This window comes from Nicotiana tomentosiformis, chromosome 11 (genome assembly GCF_000390325.3).
Source record: "Nicotiana tomentosiformis chromosome 11, ASM39032v3, whole genome shotgun sequence".
Classification (NCBI taxonomy): Eukaryota; Viridiplantae; Streptophyta; class Magnoliopsida; order Solanales; family Solanaceae; genus Nicotiana; species Nicotiana tomentosiformis.
Window position 1 is genome coordinate 81,600,963 of NC_090822.1, and position 18,661 is coordinate 81,619,623.

Consider the following 18,661-nt stretch of genomic DNA (forward strand, 5'->3'; position numbering starts at 1 on the left):
TATAGTGATAATTATTAATTATGGATGTGACCTTCTGTCTCGCCAAACCAATTATTCGAAAAGTAATTATGCACGGAGAACCAATAGCAATTGTCAAAACCTTTCCAAGTTGTAATTATTTTATTATTTTACATCCACATATCACTTTCATTCTGTTATTAGGAAGACAACCTAATCAAGAAATACAAAAAAGATATTAATTAGGAAATAAGAACAAAAAAAGTACTAAAGTTGACCATACACAGGAATATTTCAAATATATAGAGTAATAAAAATCATGTTAAAATAGTAACTATTATTTTTACGCAGGATGTTAGCACAATTCCTTTTCATTATTTGGGCTTGAGATAGACTATAGCGCAGCGACTCACATACTATTTTTTTTAAAAAAAATTAAAGTTTATAAATAAAAATTTAGATAAATAAAGGTGAAGTAAGCAACAATATAACTACATCTTGTGTTGCACATTGTAAAATTGGCGATCACTCGTAACTGGCTAATTGTCAAGTAACAATTCAGCTGTTTTTTTCTTGTTTCTATACTAGAAGAGAATAGGCATTATAAGATGAGAAACTAACCCTTTCTAAGGGGACTTTCTGATGTAATTTGTTTATCTACTATATTGTCTCGATTTAACCAGTGTTTCACACAAAATAACAAAGATATGAATGCAATTAAGAATATGTAACAGATTTAATTTACTCAAAGAAATCCTCACCCTTCTCTTTGGCAGAAAGGGGGAATAATTATCTCAAAAACAAACAAAACTTGAACTTTGCGACTTGGAAACCCCCACCCCCCCACCCCCCCAAAAAAAAAAAAAAACACAATTATATATTTGGGGTCATTATCAATAAAAAAAAAATTAGATTAGCGATCTGGTTCATGTGGTTGATATTCCTGCTTGCCGTCAAATCCAAAGCAAGTTGCAAAATTATGCAGATAATAATGGAGGGTGCATGTGTTATGGAAAATATAATGTTAATATACATGAAACGATTTATTAATAAATACAAATAATTGAAAAAGATATATACTTCCATGTACACTAGTCTAAATCTACCTTACACTATAGTAATCTACACGTAGATTTTACATAAAAAAATAGCCATTTTGTGAATTTTATAATCCTTGACGTTTGGTTAGATACTATTCCAAAGTCATGGACACACTTATTCCAATTATATATATCCTCTATGATACAAATTTAACACCAAAGATTTTGGACAGCTTCCCCCTCTTTTTATTTATTTAATCTTTCTTCATATTTAGAAATTAAAGTTTTAGGCTATATATATGTCATATTATGTTCCCGGCATACAAGAGTTAAGGCATGTAAACATTTATTCCCTAATATTTTGACAAAGTTAGATTATTTCTAAATTTTGGATCCAAGAAATATTAATATTTGTTAGATAAAAAATAGGTAAAATCCTTCAAGAGCACCTCCCCATTTATGTCTTTATTCCTTTAATTAAATTTCTAGGCAATATGTTATAAAACCAAAGCAAAATTGAGTTGAAATCGTTGTACGATTTGGGTAATTAAAATGAGGACAGCTGCTATTCCTTTTTCCATTTATGTACTGACTTATACTTTTCTAGTATAATAATAATCATCAATTAGGATAAATTTTTTGAGGTAATATACAATTACGTTTAAATTAATTGATATTGATATTAATTTTAACATAATTTAATAATATATATTTCAAAAAGGAAAAAATGTGTCGCACAAAAATGTATTAGAAAGAAAGTTTGTCAATCAAGTAAACTACTAATGTAATAGTCATACTTAACGGGTCTTTTCCAGATACAAACGAATGAACGATAAAAAGAAAGCTTGTTATGAGGGTAATAAATGGTAAAATCATAACCAATAAGAAAAATGGGAAGAGATGGGAGGCAGTTATACATATATATTTGGTATATATAGAGTTCCATTTTTTTTTTTAACTCTTGGATTTAGCTGGTTAACACTTAACCTAACCATGCATCCCACGCCTATTGGAGCTCAACTCTTTTTTTTTTAGCTTGACTTACCTTAGCTAATAAGTAATGCGTAATTAATTGTAACTTCTCATAATTTAATAATGTCTTCTGAAGGACCATAAGATTCACAGTTTAAAATCCTACCTATTTCAAAGATTATTTTGTTTGTTCATACTTTTTTTCACTTTTTTTCTTTTTTCTTTTTCGTATAGGAGAGATTCCCATTAGACTATAGCCTGTATGGCCAAGCTTTCTAATGTGCTTTTGAAAAAAGTAATTTTGGAGAGAAATAATTTGTGTTTGGTTAATCACTCTGAAAAATACTTTTGAGCAATAATTTGTATTTGACCAAACTTTTCAAAAAGTGCTTTTAAGTATCAAATTACGAATAAGGACATGATTAGATTTACTTAATAATTAATATTATAAGTAAATAAATAATCTCAAAAATTTATTATTACAAGCAATAATTAAATCTTTTTATTTTATTTAAGTAAAATATGAAAATAAAATTAAAAAGTACTTTAAATCTTTTAATATTATTCAAATATATTAAAAATTATTCAACAAATATAAAAGTATTCACCCCTAAAGTCACTATATATTATAAAACTATCCTAAAAATAAGAAGAAATACTTATACATTAATATCCTAAGTATTAGATTTACCGGTTATTTTGGATATATACTATATTTTGTTAAGGGTATTTTTGGTAAGAAGAAAAGTTAAAACTGCTTCTGCTTTTGGGAAAAAAACTACATTTTTCTGCTTCTGAGAAACTGCTTCTGCTTCTTCCCAAAAATACTTTTTTTCCCTAAAAAAGCTTGGCCAAACACCTTAAGTTAAGAAAAAGTGCTTTTGGGAAAAAAATAGTTTTGACCTTTGGAAAAGCTTGGCCAAACAGGTTGTAAGTCAGATTGTTCATACGTTTCCTAACAGATATCTTGCAAGAATAATTAGATGGAACTTTTTAAAGAAAAGTGTTGATTTTCTTTTGTTTTATTAATTGTTATATATGTCACGACCCAAAATCCATTAAAGATCGTGATGGTGCCTAAAACCACTATCGGGCAAGCCAACAATAATTGATTAACTTGATTACTCATTTTAGTATTTTGAAATCAAAAATTTTCCTTCAATTAATTAATAAGAAATAAAATTACAGAGTAAATGATAATATTTTCTCCAAATACACTAATGAACACTCATAAGTACCCCTAGAACCCGGTGTCACAAGTGCATGAGTATCAACTAGGAAAATAAAATAAAATACAGTATTTGTCCGGAATACAAATTAGACAGGAAAAATATAAGTAACTCTGAAGGAGACTCTGCTCGCTGCGGATTGTAACATAGAATGCAGCTCACCTAAGTCCCCGCATTAACCATGCCTCTGCGCCCATAAGGCCATTAAACATATATGTGCCTGCACAAAATGTGCAGCAAGTGTAGTATGAATACGTAAATCAACGCGTACCCAGTAAGTATCCAGTCTAACCTCGAAGAAGTAGTGACGAGGGGTCGACTCCGACACTTACTATGGGCTATAAATAAAATACCGATGATATAATTAAGCATGGATTACATAGAACGGCTGTAAGCTCAATATCGTGAAATAAGTAAACAATTCTTTTGTTAATAAGAAATTTCCAAAGTTATTTTTTCATCATTTATCATTTTGTATCTCAGGCCAATGAAGCAATATCAATTATTATAAATTTTAAAGCAACCAATTCAATCATGCGCAAATCATGCTGAGGTCGTACGACCCGATCCAATATAAATATTTAAACTGTGCACTGCCGATGGTCGAACGACACGAACCATAAATGCATCTATTTACTACCGAGGCATTCGACCCGCTCCACAAAAGAGAAAAATATATTTTAAACAACCAATTCAAGATTTATTAAGGAGCAATTATTCAAAGAAATTCCAATTCTCATTAACGATCAAGTAAATAAAGTTTAACCCTTTTCAATTCCTTTACCATGTTTCAATATGTTTTAAATAATTAAATTAACAAGTAGGTTGCAAACATCGTAAGTATAACATGATTTGGGTCCTAGACTACCCGGACATTAAGCATTATAGTAGCTACGCACGGACTCTCGTCACTTCGTGCGTATGTAACCCCCGCAAATAGAAACACCTTTTAATTAAATTCACCTATGGGGTTAATTCCCTCGTACAAGGTTAGAAAAGAGACTTACCTCGCCTCAAAGCCTACTTTCCGGTCCAAGATTATGCTCAACCCTCAATTTGGTGCAGAACAGTCCAAAACTAATCAAATAGTATATAAACCAATCAATACATGTTCAAAGGTTCATATTCCAACTATTGAAGTGATTACCCAACCCTAAATGTAAGATTCTTAAAATTCACCCCCGGGCCCACGTGCACGGATTCCGAATTTTTTTTGAAGAAAGTTGTTACTCATAACCTCACGAACTCAAATATATAATTTTTACTATATTCCATAATCAATTTCGTGGTCAAATCCTAAAAATATCAATTTCTAGATTTTTCTTCAAAATTCCAAATTTCTACAAATTTTTATGTCTAAATCCATATATAAACCTTGTATTTAACTCACAACTAGTAGAAATCACTTACCTCTTGATGATGATGGAACCCCTCTCAAAATTCTCTCAAAAATCGCCTAAGTCCAAGTGGGAAATGAGCTAAGTCTCGGAATAAAAAGCCCTTGCTCCAGACGCAGACGTCGCATTTGCGACATCTGGCTCGCAAATGCGATGGTCGCATTTGCGACAAACGCATCGCAAATGCGAAGTAAAGCCATCCCTGCCAAGGTCGCATTTGCGACCAAGTTCTTCGCAAATGCGAATGGGACAGTATCGCTAAAATGACCAATTGTTCGCAAATGCGAACCACTCAGAATATCCCCACCCTCGCAAATGCGAACCCTTTCCTCACAAATGCGAGTTCGCAAATGCGATCCAAAACCTCGCATTTGCGAGACCTGCATCCCATACCCAAAAACCAGCAGAACCAGCACAACTTTTCATCCAAAAATTGATCCGAAACCATCCCAAAACACACCCGAGGCCCCCGAGACCCCGTCCAAACACACAAACCAGTCCCATAACATAACACAAACTTGTTCGAGGTCTCAAATAACATCAAACAGCGTCGAATTCATGAATCGCACCCCAATTCAAGCTTACTAAACTTTAGAACTTTAAACTTCTATATTCGATGCCAAAACCTATCAAATCACGTCCGATTGACCTCAAATTTTGCACACAAGTCACATTTAACATTATGGACCTACTCCAACTTCCGAAATCAGAATCCGGCCCCGATATCAAAAGGTTCACTCCCGGTTAAACTTGTCAAAAACCTTCAAATTCCAACTATCGCCAAATGACCTCAAAATGACCTACGGACCTCCAAATCCATATTCGGACGCGCTCCCAATACCAGAATCACCATATGGAGCTATTCCTAAGCTTGGAATCCCAAACAGACATTGATAAAATTGAAATGCACTTCAATTTAAATTTATGAAGTTCTTCCAAGCCAACTTCCATAATAGGCACCGAAACGCTCCCGGATTATCCAAAACTCAATCCGTACATACGCCCAAGTCCAAAATCATCATACGAACCTGTTGGAACCTTCAAATCCCAATTCTGAGGTCATTTACTAAAAAATACACCTTAGTAAATTCCTCCAACTTAAAGTTTTCAAAACGAGAGTTTTCTTTCCAAATCAACCCCGAACTTCCCGAAATTCAATTCCGACCAAGCGCATAAGTCATAATACCTGAAGTGAAGCTACTCATGGCCTCAAACCGCCGAACGACGTGCTAGAGATCAAAACGTCGGGTCGGGTCATTACATTCTCTCCCACTTAAACATACGTTCGTCCTCGAACGTGCTAAGAACTGCTCACTGTTTAAACCCTTGGGCACCTACCTGTGCTACCACAACCTGGTCGAGCACATTAGCTCGATCCAATCTGAAGATTCTCCCCTTTTATTTTGTCAAAAGTCTTAAAACCAAATTCCAACATCTAAAATTCTCTACCAAGCCTGTCCCAACATACGAACACTGTATTAGTCACTACACACTGTACCAAAACATGATTGTATACCCTTACTGAATTCATACCATGCACCGTGTAACTCACATGACCATAATAACATCCTCTGACAACGATAGCCAAAATTCCATAAATCTGATGCCAACAACATACCTCACAAAGCATATAAGTCTCGTTTCAACTCTCGCAAGACTGCCACAACAAAAAGGATGTGTAGAAACTCATAACCACCTGCCGAATCATAATTCATGGAGTCTCTCCCCCCGACAAGAACCATTACCTCATTCTGGACTAAATAATAATATTTACTCTTTAATATGCTTTATAGTCTGATCGTACTGATCCCAGGTCCAATAATCTCGTCTCACCCCAGCACAACCTTCTCAGGCAATAAGCCACCTCAGACACTGCAAAAGCCTCATATGATGCCACAATGTGCTAACAAGCTACAAACTCGAATGCGATATATAAGAAAAACGAACCCTGGAACGAACTACTCAACCCACGTAACTAATTAAATGACCGAAAAGGTGTTATAAACCTTCCCCAGAAAATGAGAAACAAAACACACAAGGATAGATATGGGGAACTGTACTCAACATCACACTGTTGCGGCATGCAACCCGATCCACACACAATACTGTTGCAGCGTGCAACCAGATCCAAATCATGATATCTGTAGCGGCGTGCCACCCGATCCGAACAACATACCCGTTACGGCGTGCCACCCGATCCATACATAAAATCTATAAGGAGATACTTACCGAGCTAGAATGCTTATTCTGGCGAAATACCCGAATGTCAACCACGAGCACACCAAGTGCATAATACTATCCCTGGGGAGACAAATAGCGCCATACGCTACGAAACTCAAGCACGACTAAGGTGCAATAAATGACCTGCATCTCGAGAGCCATCCTGCTCATATAACATCACAAGCTACACGGGACCACAACACCTGTGCGAATGATCAAGCCGTCTCACAACCCACATGGCATAATAGAGATTACACGGAATGGATGACGACAGAAATAACATCCAAGGCCCGAAGACTCCTCCGTAAACAACGCTATACTGAAATGAACACATCCGACCTGATATAGAGCCCACATTCACATTTAGATCCATCCACGGACCTCAAGCCGATTCTGATCGTACCGCACTAGGCTAATAAACTTTAGAGGATCCACAATAACCCCCTTTTCCCATGACACACAAGAACAATCGTCAAATCCGAAACAAACTTCCACAGTCCACAACCAAATGAACCTAGTGCCCTTCATGCATAAATTCTCAAATTAGCGATAGTACCACAATCTCCATACTTGGTTTCAATCTTCAATCAAGCAAGTGACTGCATGTCACACTTATATAATCTTTCTGTGGGACACGCTACCATGACCTTCCGCACTAGATAACAAGTCTACACATCCATACCACGACCATACTAATGTTGTAAAGCAAATCAAGAATCCGCAATCAGTATGCAAAGCCTCTTACATAGGACACCAATCTCAAGTGACGCTAAAGTCAATACCAACTTACTCTAACCATCTGAATCCCTTTTCTTGCTCATCCGAGCTTGTGACATTCTTGTCAACACCGAACCGCAACCTTGATCCTCAACTTCCAATTCCCATGCTACTCACTGCACCTAATCATGCTAATGTACAAGAGTATAAGAATTTCATCATAATTCCTGAACCACTAATAGAATACACACTTCATCATATAGGAACCTCTCACTTAACTCATTTCTGGAGAACTATTGCAACACATGACTGAATTCCCATAACCGTAGAAAATACAAACCTCAAGTAGTGGTCTAAACCACCATAACTCTTTCGGGATCTATCTACACATAACATGCCATAATACTCAAATGCCTCCAAATAAAATCAATTACGGTGGCCTTCAAGCCTCGCACGTACCGCCACAAATCACATGTATAACTTAACATGCTGAAGGAACTGATCATTGCCACCATCATGCCAATTCAACCGTTGCTAACTGATCCGGCTTCTTCTGATTTACCCTGGACTTGCCTTAGGAATAATAATAGCTCCATTCAAAACATAACGAACCCAAATCCGCACTCATCCTGAGTGACCTTATTTCACGAGACCACGTTGTCTCAAAACCCACGAACCATCTCATACCCTCTTTGTACACGTATTCGCATCTTCAACTGGTACACCCATTCTTATAATTCCTCTATGAATCCGAAGGTACTTTCCCCCATTCCTTCAATGCTACACTGCAGACCGAAGATAACGTAGAACACTCCCAGCCCCTTTTATAATCCACTGCAAAAGCTCGATACTTAACCATACTACGGACTCGAAATCCTGAGGCACCGTACTTTAACTTTTATATCCACTAGGACTGTTGTTGAGAGTCACCCACTCTGGCTTGGTCCCGAATATAACCAACTCCAAGGCCTTGCTAGCACATGAACACTCTCTCAAAGAAGCACCCGGCTAGATAATTTTTCTTGTACTTCACATCTACACAAAGCATAAACTCCGAGTCTTCCCAAAGCCTGAACATGAATCGATAAGGCCAATTATAGCACACATTCCTCAAATCCTTTGCTCAAATTACCACTGATGTTTTCTTTCCTTAGTTGTAATACCCCACCAATACACCGATAACTAGGAACCTCAGAAGTAGACAACCACACAATCAATTCGTAGATGGTGGGGCTCGCCCACTTAGCTTGAAGCTACCATTCCATAACTCTAGTACCCACCAATATTCCTTATCCCCCATTGACATGATCTTGCACAATCAACCCGCCAAATTCCTCGAAATCCTTTTGTTAACATTTCATGAACACTCTGAATCACTAGCCACCTTTACATATTCGACCTCTTACCGGATAGCCAGTAGAATTCTTCATAGAAGCTTCGTCAACACCACGCGACTGCTAACCTTCTCACATGAGATAACCCACCTGTGGAAATTCCATACCGACATCACCCAACGACGCTGCAGTGGGTAAAATTACTACGAAATCAGTAAACCATACTGAGCCCGTTCTCATTCACCAGCTGTACAAGTCCGTTCACTCCCCATTGACATCATTAAAAGGGTGACAATACATTTCAACCCGAAGTCATGTTGCATTCCTCTTCATATCAAACAAACTCCTTTCCGTCGTATCCAACCTTCCTCCGTATAGCAGCCAATATTCCAAATTAAGCCCGTAGACCTAGTCACTGACCACCGTAAATCCCAAATCACTCAAAACTTTCCTCAAGGAGTGCAACTATCCTACCATAGAACCCATATGCTACTCTGCTACTCTCCCACTTTGGGCCAGACCCTCTCCTTTAAGCAACTACTCGACTTCTATTTTCTTACACTTGGATTTCTAGAAGTTTAACCACTGTAAGACACCTCCCACATGTCCTTCCTCATCCTTCGCTTCCCAGTTGTTGTCTTAAATAAAAATTCATCTACGTAGCACCTGAACCAACAGATCGCCGCCAACTCTAAACCTCCTTGAAGATCAACTTCCTTGAGCCATCAACATTAGGATCTCCGATTCGATTCTGAACCACAACACACTGCGACCTCTAACAGCCGCTTCCCCGACACCATTCACAATACTCTTCCCCAAAGGCGATTTTGAAGAAGGCCATAACACCAGCAAGCTTAACACATTCAATCAAGGACGATGACACCACATCAAGGATGAAGATTACACCACGCACGAAAATACCAAGTCTCGTTACTCCATCAACCCAAACCTAACCATTCTTAGTCCGATTGCCTTTCCTCCCGCTGGAAATAAAACACTGAACTTCTGAATCATGCATTGAGAAAAACCTCATTTCGAATCATTCACTGCACCGGCACGTAGACTAGTATCCTACCATTACATCAATACTGTGCTATAACAACTCATAGACATCGTAGAAACCCGTGTACAGTCTCGAAACCATAAAAAATACCGATACTGAGCCGAAACAAAAGAACATCCTTCCGCAAGGCGACGACATTAGCCCAATCAAATATGCAGGAAGAAACATCCCGCACTACATCTGTAATGCCATTTAAATTCCTCGATTCCCAATTTATAACAAGCGCTTCACGTCGCGTAAGCTTGAATAGGAAAAAAAAGGCGTAAGCCTCAAAGGAATCAATTTGCAATATGAGGATTCAAGAAAAGGAAGTGCTCCTAACAGCCCTGTAGCCTCTCGAAGACAAGACTCTACTAGACTTGCTCATGAATCGTGAGACCTAAGTGAACCTAGTACTCTGATACCATGTTATCATGATGCAAAATCTATTAAAGGTCGTGATGGCGCCTAACACCGTTGTCGGGCAAGCCAACAATAATTGATTAACTTGATTACTTATTTTAGTATTTTAAAATCAAAATTTTTCCTTCAATTAAATAATAAGAAATAAAATTACAGAGTAAATGATAATAGTTTCCCCAAATACACTAATGAACACTCATAAGTACCCCCAGAACCCGGTGTCACAAGTACATGAGCATCAACTAGGAAAATAAAATAAAATACAACATCTGTCTGGAATACAAATTAGATAGAAAAGATATAAGTAACTCTGAAGGAGACTCTGCTCGCTGCGGATCGTAACATAGAATGCAACTCACCTAATTCCCCGCATTAACCACGCCTCTGCGCCCACAAGGCCACTAAACATATATGTGCCTGCACAAAATGTAGTATGAGTACGTAAATCAACGCGTACACAGTAAGTATCCAGTCTAACCTCAAAGAAGCAGTGACGAGGGGTCGACTCCGACACTTACTATGGGCAATAAATAAAATACCGATGATATAATTAAGCATGGATTACATAGAACAACTGTAAGCTCAATATCATGAAATAAGTAAATAATTCTTTTGTTAATAAGAAATTTCCAAATTTATTTTTTCATCATTTATCATTTTGTATCTCAGGCCAATGAAGCAATATCAATTATTATAAATTCCAAAGCAACCAATTCAATCATGCGCAAATCATGCTGAGGTTGTACGATCCGATCCAACATAAATATTTAAACTGTACACTGCCGAGGGTCGAACGACACGAACCATAGAGGCATCTATCTGCTACCGCGGTGTTCGACCCGCTAGGAATGCTCCATTGTTTGTGTGCGATGTTTTGGGTCGCATTTGCAAACTCGCATTTGCGAGGAAAGGGTTCGCATTTGTGAGGGTGGGGATTTTCTGAGTGGTTCGCATTTGCGAACAATTGGTCGCTTTTGCGATACTGTCCCCTTCGCATTTGCGAAGAACTTGGTTGCGGATGAAACCTTGGCAGGGATGGATTTGCTTTGCATTTGCAATGCGTTTGTCGCAAATGCGACCATCACATTTGCACGACTTAGCTCATTTCCCTCATTTCCAACTTGGACTTAGGTGATTTTTGAGAGCATTTTGAGAGGGATTCCATCATCATCAAGAGGTAAGTGATTTCTACTAGTTGTGAGTTAAATACAAGGTTTCTATATGGATTTAGACATGAAAAGTTGTAAAAATTTGGGATTCTGAAGAAAAATCTAGAAATTGGTATTTTTGGGATTTGACCACGAAATTGGTTATGAAATGTAGTAAAAATTATATATTTGAGTTCGTGAGGTTATGGGTAACAACTTTCTTCAAATATTTTCGGAATCCGGGTATGTGGGCCCGAGGGTGAATTTTAGGAATCTTACATTTAGGGTTGGGTAATCACTTCAATAGTTGGAATATGAACCTTTGAACATGTATTGATTAGTTTATATACTATTTGATTAGTTTTGGATTGTTCGACACCAAATTGAGGGTTGAGCATAATCTTGGACCGGAAAGTAGGCTTTGGGGAGTGGTAAGTCTCTTTTCTAACCTTGTAAGAGGGAATTAACCCCATAGGTGAATTGAATTAAAAGGTGCTTCTATTTGTGGGGGCTACGTACGTACGAGGTAACGAGAGTCTGTATGTAGCTACTATAATGCTTAATGTCCGGGTAGTCTAGGACCCAAATCATGTTATACTTGCGATGTTTGCAAACTACTTGTTAATTTAATTGTTTAAAATTTATTTACTTGATCGTTAATGAGAATTGACATTTCTTTGAATAATTGCTCTTTAATAAATCTTGAATTCGTTGTTTAAAATGTATTTTTCTCTTTTGTGGAGCGGGCCGAATGACTCGATAGCAGATAGATGTATCTATGGTTCGTGCACACATGTCACATTCGATATTACAGACCTACTCTAACTTCCGAAATCGAAATCCGACCCCGATATCAAAAAGTCCACTCCCGGTCAAACTTCTTAAAAACCTTCAAATTCCAACTATCGCCAAATCCACATCCGGACGCGCTTCGAATACCAGAATCACCATACGGAGCTATTCCCAGGCTCGGAATCCCAAACGGACATTGATAACATTGAAATGCACTTCAACTCAAATTTATGAAATTCTTCCAAAATTCCAACTTCCATAATAGGCGCCGAAACGCTCCCGGGTCATCCAAAATCCAATCCGAACATACGCCCAAGTCCAAAATCATCATACAAACCTGTTGGAACTTTCAAATCCCGATTCTGAGGTCGTTTACTCAAAAATCACACTTTAGTAAATTCCTCCAACTGAAAGCTTTTGAAATGAAAGGTTTCTTTCCAAATCAACCCCTAACTTCCCGAAATTCAATTCCGACCATGCGCACACGTCATAATACCGTAAGTGAAGCTACTCATGGCCTCAAAACGCCGAACGACGTGCTAGAGCTCAAAACGACCGGTTGGGTCGTTACTATATAGTTAAGTCCATAATATAGATTAAAAAAAGAAAAAATATCATAATATTAAAAAGGTGAACAGAGAAAACAATTACGAATTTAAAAGACAAAATATGTATTTATAAATTTTAATTGAGATAAAGGGAAAATAGTGTCTATTGTTCTAAATTGAAGGGTATTTAAATTTTAATGTAAAGTTGAAAGGGAAAAATGATTTTCACCCCTTATTTAAAAGAGATATGATCAATAGTTGTGTATTTTCTTATTTACTTTTTCTAAGGCCACATTCGTCTACATTCAGAGCGAATTCTGTGTCCTCGCACACAAACATTGACCAGTAAAATTCGTGTGCTTGTACTGATTTTGTGAAGAAATTTTTGATCTTGTAGATGGTGTCTGAGTTGTGATATTCAAACTAGTAGAATTTTTTTTACCCGAAAAACGTATAATAATTGAATTTATACGCGGCTTTAAGGATACGTGATATAACTTGGTACAAACCGAGAATATATATATATATATATATATATATATATATATATATATATATATATATATATATATATATCGGTACTGAAATTAACTATAAAAGAGATAAATGCAAACCAAATGAATAAATTAGCCTTGACCCTCAAGTTCGGTCACCCTCAAAACAAGTAAGGATTCTGCTAATGTTTGAACATAGTAACAAAATAATGAAGCTTTAAAGAAGGTAATGTGTTGTTTTTATTGCATCTGAATGTGTCCTCTATAAATGATCAAATCCCTTTTATATAGTAGGGAAGTCCTACGTTGAATATAATACTAAATATAGAAGAAATCCCATGATAGATTAATTAATTGGCCTCTCCTTGATATGCGCCGGGATTTCCGCCGAGATTCTCGCTTTAATTGCGGATATACTGGCTTTTTTGTTTCTTGGCTCGATTTCGATCTTGGCTGATCATGATCTTGATCGGTCTCTATTTTTCTCGATCTCGATCTTGGCCGATCTCGACCGGTCTCTATTATGCTCGGTCTCGACCAAGATAGATCTCGACCAATCTCTATTTCGCTCGATCTCGATCTTGGCCGACCTTGATCTTGGTCGGTCTCTGGGTCACGAGCTCTAACTTCACATCATAGCTTGATATTATACGAGGTGGAACCTTGATCTATCATGTTCCAGTCTCGATTAATCATAGGAAGGGCAAGCTCGGTTTTGACCGTATACTGCAACCATCGGCGTGGACTTCTTCGACTACTGACCTCATGAGTTGCACAACGACCCCCGAATCGAGCTCGTTGTCCTCGATCGATGACCCTAAGTTTGCGAGGGCATCGACCTCACTATTCTGATCTCGAGGCACATGCTGCAAAGTCCACTCCTTAAATCAGTGCAAAGTTGCTTGTAACTTATCTAGGTGTCTTTGCATTTGTTCTTCCCTAACTTCGAAGGTTCCGTTAACCTGATTCACCACGAGAAGGGAGTCACATTTGGCTTCGATCACCTCCGCTCCCAAGCCTTTGGCTAATTCGAGACATGTAATCATGGCTTCGTATTCAGCCTCATTATTAGTTAATTTCACAGTTCTAATAGATTGTCTAACCACGTTGCCTGTGGGTGGTTTTAGTACGATGCCGAGCCCGGACCCTTTCGCGTTCGAAGCACCATCCGTGAAGAGGGTCCAGATTCTTGAGGACATACCCAAATTTATCAGTAGTTCTCTTTCTACCTTGGATACTAGGGCCGACGTGAAGTCAATTACAAAGTCTGCCAAAATTTAAGACTTAATTACTGTTCGGGGTCGATATTCGATATCATACTCGCTGATTTCTATGGCCCATTTGGCCAACTGTCCCAATTTCTAGGTGGGGATATCTAGTTTTGGCCTCACCGAAGGTCCGACTGACATAATAAATGGGAAATTATGTACCTCGTTCTTCTCGGAATAGGACTCCACTTACCGCTACCTCAAATACTACCAAATATAAGTAAAGCTATTCGTCTACCCTTAGCGTGTGAAGCAGCGACAGGCTCGATAAGTACCGTTAAAGCTCTTCCAAGTCCTGCTGGCATTCTGAGTTCCATGTGAAATTATTTTTCTTCTTTAGCAATGAGAAAAATCGGTGGTCTTTATCGGAGGACCTCGAGATGAATCGCCCTAGGGCGGCCATACGCCCAGTTAACCTCTGCACGGACTTTACACTGTCTACCACCATGATGCCATCTATAGCTTCAATCTTGTCGGGATTAATCTCGATTCCTCGATTGGATACCATGAACCCGAGAAATTTGCCTGATCCAACCCCGAATGCGCATTTTTTCGGGTTCAGATTCATGTTGTATTTATTTAATATACTGAGAGTTTCCTGCAATTGCTTTAAATGGTCCTCTGCTCGCAGGGACTTAACTAGTATGTCATCAATGTAAACTTCCATAGATTTCCCTATTTGTTCTTCGAACATCCGATTTACTAGGCGTTGATAAGTGGCACCAGCATTTTTAAATCCAAATGGCATTACATTGTAGTAGTAAGTACCATATTTAGTGATGAACGAGGTCTTTTCCTGATCATTCGGGTTCATCTATATTTGGTTGTACCCGGAATATACATAGAGAAAACTGAGGATCTCGTGGCCGGCCGTGGCATCGATCATGCGATCGATATTAGGCAAAGGAAAAGAATCCTTGGGGCATGCTTTATTTAGATCCTTGTAATCTACACACATTCTAAGTTTGTTTCCTTTTTTAGGGACTACTACTACATTTGCTAACCATTCGGGGTATTTTACTTCACGGATGGACCCTATTTTAAGAAGCTTGGTTACCTCGTCTTTGACGAAAGCATGTTCAATCTCAAACTGGATCTCCTTTTTTGCTTCACCGGATGGAACTTCGGGTCCAAGCTTAGTTTATGGGTGGTGATTTCCGGTGGGATCCCTGTCATGTCAGGATGGGACCAAGCGAAACAATCCATGTTAGCTATGAGAAATTGAATAAGCTTTTTCCTAAGCTCGGGATTTAACCTCGTCCCCGGTTATACCTTTCGTTCAGGCAAATGTTCGATTAGTATGATTTTCTCTAGCTCTTCGACCGTTGATTTGGTAGCGTCGGAATCATCGGGGACTATGAAGGATCAATGGTCCCCATAATCATCATCTTTGTCAGTCCCCTTCTTCTCTAGTTGGGTCGAGGCTGGTGTTTGTGATTGATATTTTGTCTCTCATTTTCCCTTCGAATTTGACCCCTTTCTCGATGAGAGTGATGACATCGGAATCACTTCGTCATCAGCAAACATTTCCTTCGCGACGGGTTGCTCCCCGTAGATTGTTTTGATTCCCTTTGGTGTTGGGAATCTTAGAACTTGGTGAAGGGTCGAGGGTAGTGCTCTCATGTTGTGGATCCATGGTCTCTCGAATAGGGCGTTATACCTCATGCCGCCCTTGATCACATGGAACTTCGTCTCTTGGATGGTCCCGACCACGTTTACTGGAAAAGTTATTTTGCCCTTAGTAGTATCACATGCCATGTTGAATCCGTTTAGCACTAGGGCCGCGGGCACAACCTGGTCCTGTAGACCGAGTTGCTCTATGACCCTTGATCGAATGATGTTGGCCGAACTACCTAGATCAATTAACAGACGCTTAACTTGAGTGTTATTCATGAGTACATATATTACCAGTGTATCGTTATGGGGCTGCATGATACCTTATGTGTCTTCGTCGTTGAAGGATAAGGTGCCTTTCGGTATGTAATCCTGAGCACGGGATCACTTCTCCCTTATGATTGACACCTTAGTGCATTTTAATACTGGCCCTTGGGGAACACCGATCCCTCCGATAATCATGTGAATAATGTGTTGCGGTTCTTCCTGCTCGTTTTGTCTATTGAACTCTCTATTTTTGAAGTGATTCTTGTCCCGATCACTTAAAAACTCCTGAAGGTGCCCTTCATTGAATAACCGGGTTACTTCTTCTCTCAACTGCCTGTAATCTTCCATTTTGTGGCCATGGGCGCCATGATACTTGCATACTTGATTGGGATTTCTCTGGGCTGGATTGGTCTGCAGAGGTCGAGGCCATTTAGTATATTTGATGCATCCGATAGCTGATACGATGGCAGATGCATCAATATTGAAGTTATACTCTGACAATTGTGGTGCTTCCTTAGGTCCGATATGCCCGTCGAAACCATTCTTGCTCATCATCCCTCGAGAGCCTTAGCCTCGATCATTTATCCTTTCACATTGTACAGAATTGTTCCCAGGTCTCTTGCCCCTACGATCTTTATTATACGGCTGGTATCGATCCCTGTTCAACCTTGGTTCTCGATCGACGTCCCTGTTGGTAACAGATATAGAAGGAGCCCCCAACTGGTAGTCTTTGACTCTAATCTTTGATTGATATCGATTACGTATATCGGCCCAGGTAACAGCCGGGTACTCAATCAAGTTCTGCTTCAACTATTGTGAAGCCACTAAACTTTGTTCATTTATTCCTTGGGTGAAAGCTTGAACGACCCAATCGTTAGTGACCGGTGGTAGATCCATTCGTTCCATTTGGAAACGAGATACAAACTCTCTGAGCATCTCGTTATCTTTCTACTTTACCTTGAAAAGTTCCGACTTCCTAGTCTTGACCTTTATGGCTCCGGCGTGTGCTTTAACAAAAGAATCTGCAAGCATGGAAAAAGAATTGATAGAGTTAGGTGGTAAATTATGATACCATATCATTGCTCCCTTTAACATGGTTTCTCCGAATTTCTTTAGTAACATAGATTCGATCTCGTCGTCCTTTAGATCATTCCCTTTAATGGAATACGTGTAAGAGGTGACATGCTCATTAGGGTCGGTCGTTTCATTATACTTAGGAATATCAGGTATGCGAAACTTCTTGGGGACCAGTTTGGGAGCCGCGCTCGGGGGGAATGGCTTTTGTACAAACATTTTAGAATCCAAACCCTTCAATATTGGTGGTGCCCCCGGGATCTGATCAACCCTGGAGTTATAAGTTTCCAATTTCTTGTCATTTTCTTCGATCCTCTTTTTCCCTGACTCTATCCGCTTTGTCAGTTCCTCGAGCATTTTTATAATTTCGGGATTAGTCCCCGATTCTTGTTCATTTGACCTTACCATAACTGGCCCGGTTCTGTGGGTGACTTCTTGGGGTGGACCGGGCTCAGCCCTGCTCGGTGCCTGGGTTTGGCTCTGCAACTGAGCTATCGTCACCTGTTGAGCTTCAAATATTTCAAAAATCATACGCAGGCTGATCCCATCGTCTCCAATATTTTGGGTATTTCTAACTGTAGATCGGGTTCCACCATGGATGCTGTGTTCGGAACCAGAATGTTGGTTCGCTTCGCTGGCCACATGTGAATTAACGTCAACCGGATCTACGGCTCGAGTCCTAACTGGGTCAGCGGGTGGCCTTTCATCCCCGTGCGTGACGTTGTTATTATCATCTTGATTGCCAGATTCGTTGTCGATATGTAAGGGCATTAATTGAGAGTTCGTCGTTTTTAGCCTGAAATCAAAGATACTTCCAACAGCAAGTGTAAAATAGTGTATTTTATAGAGATTTGTATCGAATAACCACTATTATCCTTAGCCGCATGGTGGACGTCAAACTGTTTACCCAAAAAATAGATAACAATTGAATTTATACGCGGCTCTAAGGATACGTGATATAACTTGGCACAAACCAAGAAAATATATATATCAGTACTGAAATTAACTATAAAAGAGATAAATGCAAACCAAATGAATCAATTAGCCTTGGCCCTCAAGTTCGGTCACCCTCAAAACAAGTAAGGATTCTGCTAATGTATGAACAGAGTAACAAAATAATGAAG